Raw genomic sequence first — 11,927 nt, 5'->3', positions numbered from 1 at the left:
CTGCACCGGTGTCTACCTACATCAGTGTCTACCTACACCAGTGTCTACCTGCACCGGTGTCTACCTACACCAGTGTCTACTTGCACTGGTGTCTACCTGCACCGGTGTCTACCTACACCAGTGTCTATCTACACCAGTGTCTACCTGCACCAGTGTCTACCTGCACCAGTGTCTACCTACGCCAGTGTCTACCTGCACTGGTGTCTACCTGCATCGGTTTCTACCTGCACCGGTGTCTTCCTACACCAGTGTCTGTCTGCAATAGTGTCTACCTATACCGGTGTCTACCTGCACTGGTGTCTACCTGTGCCAGTGTCTACCTACACCAGTGTCTACCTGCACCAGTGTCGACCAGTGGCACAGTGATCAGGCCTGCAGTACCATTGCTGTCTATCTGCTCCAACGAGGTGAAGGTGCGGAGGGTTAATACCAGTGATCCAACAGATGCACTGTGCTATAGTTCTGCCATAATGATTAGCTCAACAAACAGGCAGCCCAGCTACGCTGACATGCCTTCCTTTGCCGAAGCAGAGCTCACATAGAAGTATTTAGATGAACATACCCCACCAGGAGCAGTAAAACGAAGAAAACTAAATGCTGTATCAAAGTTTATGCTCAATAATCCAGATTAAAAAAATCCAACAAAGTTAAGTGAGGTCCTCTGAATGTTTTTTTTATGTTTTGTCCTTCATCTAAAGGACTTCATCAGTCCGAGAAGCCACAACAAACTTAGTCCCACAAGCAGCACACTCACATAGTAGGCCAACAACTCTTTCCACAGCTACCTCTTCTAGCTCTTCTAGGAGAGCTCCAAGATGCTCCCAGGTCAGTCAAAAGACAGTCTCTTTAGCGTGTTCTGGGTCCCCGGTGTCTCTTCCCATTTGGACATGCATAGAAAATATCCCTGAGAAGGTGTCCAGGAGGCATCCTTTCCAGAGGCCAGAAACACCTCAACTGACTCCTCTTAATGTGGAGGAGCAGCAGCTCTACTCGGAGTCCCTCCTGGATAACTAAACTTTTCAGTCTATCTCTAAGGGAGTCCTACTACCCTGTAAAGAAAACTTTTTTGGCCACTTTTATCAAATGATCTCTTCTTGCAGTCACTACACACAGTTTACGACCATAGGCAGGTAAGAACGTAGACTGACTAGTAAACAGAGAGCCTCGCTTTGCTACTCAGCTCCCTCCTTACCAAAACAGTCTGGCACAGAGTTTTCAATGCTGCAGAATCTGCACCGTTCTGCCGGTCGATCACCCGCTCCTTTCTTCTCTTACTTGTGAACCCCTGAGATACCTGAACTTCTCCACTTGAAGCAGAACCTCACTCCCAACCCAGAGAGGGCAGTCCATATTTTTCCAGCTGAGGACCATGGCCTCAGATTTGAATGTGCTTATTCCCATACTCACAGAACTCACAGTGTACATTGTACATGTCCCAATAACCAGATTTGATAAGCCTGGGTCAGAGCACCAAGGACCCCATCTTCAGCTGCAACCCATGGCACCATGTACTCGAGTCGTATGGCCCCTGCAGGTGGTAGGCCCACAGGAAGGCAAATCTATGGAACGCACCAGGTGCTCACTGATGAGCCCCTTCCCCAGGCATGGCTCCAGAGTGGGGTCCCGGTAATCCAGACAGCTCCTTGCTGTCTTCTATCCATATGAGCTTTCTGAATCACCCTTTGCCTTGCATGTCATCTACAACCAATGAGCATTGGCTACCAGGGATAATTGCCTCCAGCAGTATAGCCCCTAGGGTCATTCAGATGCATAAATTCCCCCACCATAGTAAGGTGACGATTCACTGAGGAGTTTGAAAGACACTGGAATGGTGAATAATCTATATTATACACACATGCAAAGACTGAAATTAGTCAGCTCTTCAGCCCACAGTTTTTGCTTGTTGAGATGTCACTTGCCACAATTTAACTTTAAACCTATTCTAATGTAATATTTTGTGATGACTGGGTGACAATATACTGTTGCACAGAGAACTTTCATTATGTTTAGGAGATGTAATTTTATGGAGCCGAACAAAAACTCTGTCTTGGTCAGCCATATATCTTCTCAGCCATGCCATTTTTACACCTTTCTGATGAAGACCTAATTAGAGGGACTGCAACTGCTGACCCGGAGCACAAACTGTGACTGAGGGCTAATCGGTGCAATCTTGTAAACATTTAAACTTGATTTGATCTCGTGTGCCTCATGGATAAATGATTCTTACAAACATGGCTTTGAAAAGTGTTTCTGTTCACCCTAATAGTTGCAGCACATACTATATATTATTAGCTCTATAACTGGTGCACCACATCTTCCAAATCCCTGGTGAGGCTGTTAGTGGAGACTGTTTGTATCAAGAGTGTGAAGCATACCTTCTCCCATAGCTGACCACAGTCATCACCACATTAGGAAAAATATAATTTCATTCAACCTAATTTTAAAATGATCCAGTGAATGAATCCACTAATACACCCTCAATTCAAGAAAACATAATTTCCTTTATCTGGTGTTAAATCGGTCGGCTGTGCTGCTTTATGAAGACAACAGGGGATAAACAGCTGACTTCTACACAGTGTGTTATTGCAGAGCACCGTTTCACACACGAGACTAAACATCTGATTGTGTTGGAGGAAAAATGCTACAAAAAGCCCAGCAGTCATTCTGCATGAATTACTTTTGTACATGGTGTCACCCATACTGACATGCTCTTCAGTGTTTTTATCTAATAATGTGTGAAAACATCAGTTTGAATGAATTAATCCATTTTTTATCAGATTTTTGTGCATATGACTACTTATTTATTTTGAATAGTAGTAGTAATAGTAGTAGCAATCACAGTATTTTGTACTTGATGGGAAGGAAATTGAACTGGCTTGCACAAATTGTGTTTTAAAACTAAAGTTTGAGTTTATTTAAAGCTTTAAAAAGTTTTAAGTTTCGTCTCATAAACAAAAATGGTTGAACCGCTTAATGAACATTACAAAGCAAACTAAGGGCGGCTGTGGCTGAGTGGTTAGAACAGTCATCCTCCAAAGCAAGAGTTCAAGGTTCGAATCCACCAGCAGTCACATGCCGAAGTGTCCCTGGGCAAGACGCTGAACCCCTAGTTGCCTCCGATGTGTGTCCCATCGGTGTATGAATGTGATAAAGCTCTGATTAGTCTCTTTAGAAAGATTTGTTCAATTAGCTTTGTAGAGATCTAGTAGAGTGATGTATGAATGGGTAAATGAGGACACAGATTGTAGTGGAAAGCACTTTGTGTATCTCAATAAGATAGAAAGGCGTTATATAAGTACAGTCCATTTACCATTTACTATTATTGTTGTGACAAAGAATTATGTTAGGAATAATTTACATGAAGCTTGATGTAAATGTGAACATTTATCGCTCACCTTTTGCTCATCACACAGCTAACATCCCCAGGACGATGTAATATTCCACACAGTCAGTCTGTTCTTCCTGATAAAACTGAAGCTAAGGAACCGTTCCTGAGTCCAGATGGAAACAGGTTTCTGTGAAGCAGCAGCAACTTCTCTGACACTGATGCTCCACTGGTGAGCAGCTGAGCCACTCACTCAGGCTCAGTGAATTTAAACTGTTTTACTGTCAAAACCACTGTCACTTCCTGTCCCTGATTTCAAAATAAAACTCGCTCAGCCTTTCTCGTATTTTATCTCTTCAGCTGGTCTTACTCTACAGATTGTATCTTTCCAAATCAATAGTTTATTTATGACCATTTTAATTCTAACTCTAATTGGGGGCTGTGGTTGCTGAGTGGTCGGTGTCACAGCCTCATAATGCTGAGGCTGCAGGTTCAAGGTTCAAGGTGACTTTATTGTCATTCACATCACATGTGGTACATGAGGTGGAACAAAATTGTGTACACAGGGTCCCAGTTACATCCAACATTAGCAAAAATATAAAGTGTTAAAAAAAAACAGTACACAAGGATTTAAGATAGAATATGCTAAAGGCTCCCAGCCTATTTTCCTCAAAGACCCCCCTTCTTACTTCCTAGCCAATCTAAGACCCCCCCCCCCCCAACCCCTCGCTACTCCCCTCTCCCAAAACACTCATTCAGATTAATCTCTTTATCAATGTGATAAAAGAATAAATTAAATATTATAAGTAATATTATAAGTAATAGTAATATAAGTAAATATAGAATAAAGGCAACAAAAGATGATAATAGTTACAAACTTTGATTTGTAAAAGGTATAAACTGGTAGTTGTACAACAGAAATAACTACAAGAACACTGTTTTGAGAATTAGTCAAATAACTTTTCTTTAAAGACTAACAACAGAGTAATTTTAAAAACAGTCTGGGTGGGGCGCATGGACGGCCCGACAGAGGCTCTGTTGGACTGTCTCTGTGTGCCTGTTTATGTCTCAGGTTGGGTTTTAGGTGGTCCCCTCTCTTGGACCAGTTTTGGCCCCCCATTTGGTGGGTCGTGCTCCCCTCCAGTGGTGGGCCCCCCTGCCGCCGGTGCATTGGCGGCTCTCAGCAGCTGGGGCTGGGTGGTGGGGTATGTGCGTGCTCGCTCTGGTGGTTGTCTGCCGGGGCCTGGGTGCCCTGGCTCTGATGGGCCTCTGTTGGGGGGTGGTATGACCTCGGGACTCGGTGTCCATGGCCGGATCTACTCTGGAGGGGCGGGTTGGACTCGTTGGACTCGTCGCTGCAGCCCCCTGGGGTTTCTGCATTGTGATTGCTGGGGGTCGCCCGGGGCTTCCCTTTGCTTCTCTCTCTGGGGGGTGCGGGTGTCCCTGTTGGGGGACTCCCAGAGTTCTGGACTTGAGGACCACTGTGTGTCTGTGGTTCCAGTCTTCCCTATATTAGCATCATGTCCTGTGGGGACGGGTCTGTGGGTCCCCACATCCACTATTGAACATTTTTATGAGAAACCTTATCGTGATAAGCATGCTCACACAGGTGTTTAGATTCAGGTGTTTATACACACTCAGTTGGGTTGTGGAGACCACTTAATATACCTTTTATTACCATATACTGTATAAAATACTTTCCAATGATGTTATAAGTATCATTATATATGTTGTTTGTTGATGTGGTTTCTTGGTTTTGTCTTGTTTTTTGTTTTTTCTCTCTGCAGGTCTAGAGGCAGACTTCAATGATGTTGATTTGTGTTCTCTTTATCTCTCTCTCCTCTATTCCTATCTCCTTATTTACCTTTTAACCCTTCTCTCACTTTTCTGCTTTGTTATCTTTTTTTTTTTTTTACAACCCCATGTCCTTTATATCTGAAACAAGCCCAAAGCAAATTCTAATAAAATTAAATTTTTATATCAAGTGGAGCATTAAGGCCAGCCATAATGCTCTGCTTGTGAAAGTAAATCTGTTGGGCATCACTTTGACACTCAGACAATAATTCTAAGTGTCACAATGCTGGACAGGACAAGGGAAAAAAAAAAGATTAATCTCTTTATCAATGGGATAAAAGAATAAAGTAAATATTATAAGTAATATTATAAGTAATATTATATAAGTAATAGTAATGTAAGTAAATATAGAATAAAGGCAATAAAAGATGATAATAGTTACAAACTTTGATTTGTAAAAGGTATAGTTTTGGTTTTCCACTGAAATTGGTTGTCTCCTCAGACAAAGAGATCACGCATGGGCTAAGGCTAGAAAAACAAAATTGGAGGCTGACTGGATTAACTTTCGTCAACTTCGCAATAAATGTACCTCTAAAATTAAAAAATCTAAATCTGAATTTTATTTATCAGAAACCACCAAAAATCTAAATGATCCAAATAAGTTTTGGAATACTGTGAGATCGGTTTCTGGTGGTCTGCCTTCTAGTGAAATGCCAAACTTCTTGGTCAAAGACTCCTTAAATCTGACTGATAAATGTGCCATGTTAAATTATTTTAATGAACATTTCATTGCAGCAGGAAACTTATTTAATTAATCTAATAGTGATCCAACAGTAGAAAAAACTGTACCTGTTAGTTCTAAATCTGCTGAAAATGTTTTTCATTTTACACAGGTATGTGTCTCTGAGGTAAGTGGTGCACCACAAAAATTGGACTCCAAAAAATCAGCTGGTCCGGATGGTCTGGAACCTTTCTTTCTAAAACTAGCTGCTGATTTGATTGATGAGCCTTTAACTTGTATTTTAATCTAAGCCTCATCACAAACAAAGTTCCTGAAGTCTGGAAATCTGCATTAGTTCTTCCATTATTAAAAGGAGGTGAGCCGTCAATCGTGAACAATTATAGACCCATCTCTAAATTATGTATTTTAGCAAAAGTGTTTGAAAAGTTGGTCTGTGATCAATTGAAAGAATTCTTAGAAACAAATAATCTTTTAAACCCTTTTCAGTCAGGTTTTAAGAAGCAGCATAGCACTGCAACTGCTGCTCTAAAAGTTTTAAATGATGTGTTTGAGGCACTGGATTCTAAAAAGGTTTGCTGTGCTCTGTTTATTGATTTATCCAAGGCATTTGCAAAATGCCTCCTACCACTTTTATGCTGATGATTGTGTAATTTACTGTTGTTCAAATTCAATTGATCAGGCACTTAAATTCTTACAGGCTGCTTTTGATGAGGTGCAGATTCATCTTGAGCAACTAAAATTGGTCTTAAATGCAGATAAATCAAAAATAATGTTGTTTTTTTTTCTTTCAAATGTATCTGTCCCATTGGAGAATATATCCCTCTAATAAAAACTTCCCAAGGTAAAGTTCTCGAGAGGATCTCCTGTTATAAATACCTGGGCTTCATTATCGACGAGGAGCTTTCTTTTAAATCTCATGTGAAACACTTAATCTCCAAATTAAGGGTGAAGCTCGGGTTCTTCTTTAGAAACAAATCATGTTTCTCCCATAGAGCAAGGAAGCTTTTGATCACGGCTACTTTTTTGCCAGTACTTGACTATGGCTATGGCGATGTTGTTTATATGTGTGCTTCAAGCAGTTGTCTACAGTCATTGAATCCAGTGTACCATTGTGCATTAAGATTTATTACTGGTTGTAGCTACCTTACTCATCACTGTGATCTCTATCTTAAAACCAATATGTCTTCCCTGTTTAACAGGTGACGTGCATTGGATGACTTTGGTTTATAAGTCTCTTATTGGCATGCTTCCACATTATTTATGTACTTTTATACAAAGAATGGACAGCAGTTATGCCTTACGCTCTAAGGACTGTTTGCATCTTAATGTTCCTCATGTGCGAACAGAAAAGGGCAAGAAAGCTTTTAGCTTTTCTGCCTCCTCAGCTTGGAATGCCTTGCAAGCTGAATTAAAACTGACAGAACTTGCTACTTTGAGTGCTTTTTGCAAACTTTAAAAAAACCGACAAAGGATATCTTGTCAACAGTGCCTGTGTTTTAGATCTTAAATTGTTATTGTTTTAAATAATTATTGACATTTGCTGTTATACTGTATGTTTTATATTTTTATATATTTCTGAAGTCTTCATAATCTTGCTACTTGTTTTGTTTTTTATGGCGTGTGCTGCTGCTGCCTGTTCTTGGCCAGGTCACCCTTGTTAAAGAGGTCTTGATCTCAATGGGTTTTTATCTGGTTAAATAAATGTTGAATAAAAAAATAAAATAAAAAAAAGATACCAAACTCTGAGCATGTACACACAGCTCTAACACAAACAAAGACTAATGTGTATATGCATACATACATATATAGATATACATACATAGACATACACATAACAGAAAAAAAGAGTTAAAAGGGCAGAAAGCTTTTTACTTGAAAGTTATGTTGACTTGAATTGGATTTGTTTGTAAATTTAATAAATGTCTTACCTGTGATAGATAGCTTTTTGAGACATCTCGGTATAGAAAAGTATTTCATTCTGATCTGAATAATGAGGTAATGGCTAGCCCTAGTAGGACCAAGACCAAAGTTTATTCCTGCCACCCTAAAACAACTTTAATGACAAAAATATAATAATTACAGATATAACAGCAGGCTGGAAAATAAAATTAAAACAGCAAAGTTTGTGTAAAAACAAGATAAATCTATGTCTATGTATCTATATGTAAAATGTATGAGGGTGTGTTTATACACTGTGCATATTATTAAAACAGAAACCCAGCAATAACTTCAAATGACCAGTACATTGCGTCTCTGTCAGTCGCTTCATTCTTGAACTGATGGCTGCCCTGAGCTTGATGTTTCTGACCAGGGTTTGATGTCAGTCGTGATGTTTGTCACAGCCAACCTCAAGTCTTGATGAACATCAAGTCTGTCGTAGCTTTTGTTTTTATTGACACAAGAGTCTGCAGGCTGCCTCAGACAGGTGCTGAATGGAAGAATAACCCTCATCAGTGTGTTTGGGCAGTCTGGGTGCAAAGATTTGTCCTTTGGCAGTCCAAAACTTTTTGTATCCATTTTCTTGGAAATATTTTTTGGGATACAGAATCAGCCTGAAGGTCACAAAGTTCATCTTCACAGCCAAGGAGATGTGCGCGGCCGGTGATTAGCAAATAAATAAATAAAATAATAAATCCATCCATCAATCCATCCATCCATCCTCAACCGCTTCTTCCTTTTCCGGTTGGGGATCGCTGGTCCATCCATCACTGTGCTAGAGACGGGAACACCTGAACAGGTCACAAGTCCATTTCTAACTGGTGGTTCAGCGGACGTGCACAGCCGGTGACAGGTTGTCCATCTGAGCTTACAGTAACAAGACTTTTTTTAATAACCGACTGATCGGACCTGCCGCCTCCTCGAAAAGTAGATTAACACAATTTTATATTGTGTATTTTTATTTAGTTTTCTTTGTGCAATGGTTCATAAAACCACATCAAAGTTTCTTCTCACTCAGGCAGCGCCAGCTGAGAGTGGTACTGACGTTATAATAAAGCGCTTTCTTAAGACCTAAAGTGACAGTACAGATTTTATTTTTAACATAACATACGTTTAAAAAAACTATTCAAGCATAACCAAAATTAAGATTCTTCAGTGTTAATCAGGATTTGGTGAAATGTCAAACATTATAATTAAAAATAAAAGCATATTTTCTAAAGTTGTTACACAGACAAATGGATATTTTTACAACCTTGAACCTCTGAGCAGACAAAGTGTGCGACCCCATTGTGCTCTCTAGCGCCCCCATGGGGGTCAGGCCCCCCAGGTTGGGAACCACTGTGCTAAACGATAATAATGTAATATAATACGGTGTATTAAACAGCAGCCTGAACATGAGTCTGTTGTGAGCAGATGGGTATAACAGTTTAAGGTAGGAAATCAGCAGCATGGATAAAGTGTCCAATCTCATAATTAAAATGGCATTACAGTGTTTTTTTTTCTTCTGTTTAGAGATTCATGAGTCTAACAACTTCAGGGTAGAAGCTGTTCCTCGGTCTAGTGGTTCTACACTTAATGCTCCTCAGTCTTCTGCCTGAGGGGAGCGAGGCAAAAAGTGTGTGTGTTGGGTGAGTGGGGTCCTTCATGATGCAGGTGGCCCTCTTCCTGCATCTGGAGGTGTAGATGTCTGTGATGGTGGGGAGACTGACTCCAACAGTGGATGCAGCCTTCATCACACTCTGCAAAGCTTTTCTTTCTGCAGCTGTGCAGCCTCCATGCCACACGTTGATGCTGGAGCACAGGATGCTCTCCACTGCACACCTGTAGAAGGAGGTTCAAACGTCAGCTCAGCAGCACGAGCTCCAAGCTACAGTCAAGTTAAAATGTTTTGGTGCAACAGAGTGGATCAGCAGTAGCACCACAAATGGATTCTGTTTCATAGTAGGATCAGGACAAAAGATCCTGAACCCTTGTCAGTCCTAAAGTTTTTCTAGGAAAACAGCTCAGCTTTTTGGGAATTGGATTAGTAGTCCCTCACTACTTCGCGGTTCGTTTGTCGCGGGTTTGCTATATCGCAGATTTTCAAAATAAGATTGGACATGACACAAAAACTGGCTGATTGATGGATGAGCCATGGATTGTTCATTCAAAATAAATTATTTTAAATGAATTTGCACCATGTGTGAAGCCCACAAGTGGAAGTGAAAGCTCCCTCCTGCAGCTGATCTCCTCCTCTGCCACACACACATTTCTCCTGCATCAAAATTGTGAAGGGTTAACCCTTTGGTGTCCAGATAAACCGATCAACTTTTGTCTTCCAACATAAAATTCAAATTAAGTCACATTGTAAAAATCATCATAATTACAAAATATAAATGTGTTAAGTTTTTTTTTAATTGTTTTAGAACTTCTTTGTTCAGTTATTTCAGTGTAATTGATCAAGAAGTGCATTTCTGCTCCGTGCTGCAGAGCTGAAGCTGTGTGACATCCTTTGATGTCCTGCTGCACTTCTCTTCTCTACAATTTAAATTTAAATACTGTAACATTTTAAATAAACAGTTCATGCTGTTTGTATTGTTTATTTAAAATGTTACAGTATTAAAATATAAATTGTTTATTTAAGGAGAAAATGTTGGCCAACTGAAAAGTATGAACATGAAAAGTATGAGCATGTACATCACTCAGTACTTAGTTGGGACTCCTTTAGACTGGATTACTGCATCAATGCAGCGTGGCATGGAGTCGATCAGTCTGTGGCACTGCTCAGGTGTTATGAGAGCCCAGGTTGCTCTGATAGTGGCCTTCAGCTCTTCTGAATTGTTGGGTCTGGTGCATCACATCTTCCTCTTCACAATACACCATAGATTTTCCATGGGGTTAAGGTCAGACGAGTTTGCTGGTCATTTAAGAACAGGGATACCATGGTCCTTAAACCAGGAACTGAAAATATTCTGATGCATGCCCAAAAATCTATCCATCCATTCATCCATCCATTCATTATCTTTTACCTGCTTCTTCCATTTTTGGGTCACGGACGTTGCCGGTGCCCATGCCCAGAAATCACAGTGCGAGGGGCGGGGTACACCCTGGACAGGTCTCCAGTCCATCACAGGGCCACATAGAGACAAATGAGACAAACAACCATTCACTCTCTCACTCACACCTAGGGACAATTTAGAGTTACCAATCAATCTAACATGCATGTTTTTGGTCTGTGGGAGGAAACTGGAGTACACGGAGAAAACCCACTCATGCAAGGAGAGAACATGCAAACTCCACACAGAAAGGCCCCTGGACTGGGGTTTGAACCGGGGACCTGCTCGCTGAGAGGCAGCAGCTCTACCAGTTGTGCCACCATCAGTAGAGAGGAGACGGATGCTCTCACCACTCTTAGCAAGGACAAAAACATCATCATTCTCCCAGCAGACAAAGGAAGGTGCACAGTGATTTTGAACCAGAAAGACTATCATGAGAAATTTCAGACACTCCTTAGGGACATAACCACTTAAGAACCTCTGAAAAGAGATCCGGGAAGTGGTTACCAGAAGAAGTTAATAGATTGCCTGAAAAATTTGGAGCAGGACAAGGCTATTGACCGTATTCTGTACAACAGACTGTACCCAGGGGAGGCCACACCTAGTCTGTATGGTTTACCTAAAATCCACAAACAAGGTGTACCTTTAAGACCAATTGTTAGCATGATTAACTCTGTCACTTACAATGTTTCCAAATATCTGACGTCTGTACTCATCCCTTTAGTTGGCAGCTCAGAACATCACATACAGAACACCATGGACTTTGTGGATAAGGTGAGGGATGTCATCATGGAGACTGATGAAACAATGGTCTCTTTTGATGTCACATCACTCTTTACGTGCATTCCTGTTGATGATGCAGTAGAGGTGGTCAGTTTAAGATTAAAATCAGACACCACTCTGAGCAGCAGGACCACGCTTTCCACAGAACAACTGTGTCAACTCTTGAAACTGTGCCTGCAGTCAACCTACTTCACATATGGGGAGCAATATTATAGGCAGAAACATGGGTGTGCTATGGGGTCTCCAGTTTCTCCTATTGTTGCCAACCTGTACATGGAGGAGGTAGAAAAGAGAGCCTTGACGTCCTTTT

The 11,927-nt window shown here is 40.9% G+C and overlaps 1 protein-coding gene across 1 annotated transcript in view; it reads right to left on the bottom strand.

The window, feature by feature from the left end:
• The window catches only part of opn5 (opsin 5), a 132,545-nt gene extending 129,106 nt beyond the window's left edge, over window positions 1–3,439 (bottom strand). The window contains exon 1 of the mRNA XM_037686102.1: window positions 3,396–3,439. The gene's annotated coding sequence lies outside the window, so the exon portion shown is untranslated. The remainder of the gene's footprint in view (window positions 1–3,395) is intronic.
• Between the last annotated feature and the right edge of the window lie 8,488 nt (window positions 3,440–11,927).

This window comes from Nematolebias whitei, chromosome 12, assembly GCF_014905685.2.
Source record: "Nematolebias whitei isolate Nwh7 chromosome 12, NemWhi1, whole genome shotgun sequence".
Lineage (NCBI taxonomy): Eukaryota > Metazoa > Chordata > Actinopteri > Cyprinodontiformes > Rivulidae > Nematolebias > Nematolebias whitei.
This window is presented reverse-complemented; position numbering and strand designations above follow the sequence as displayed.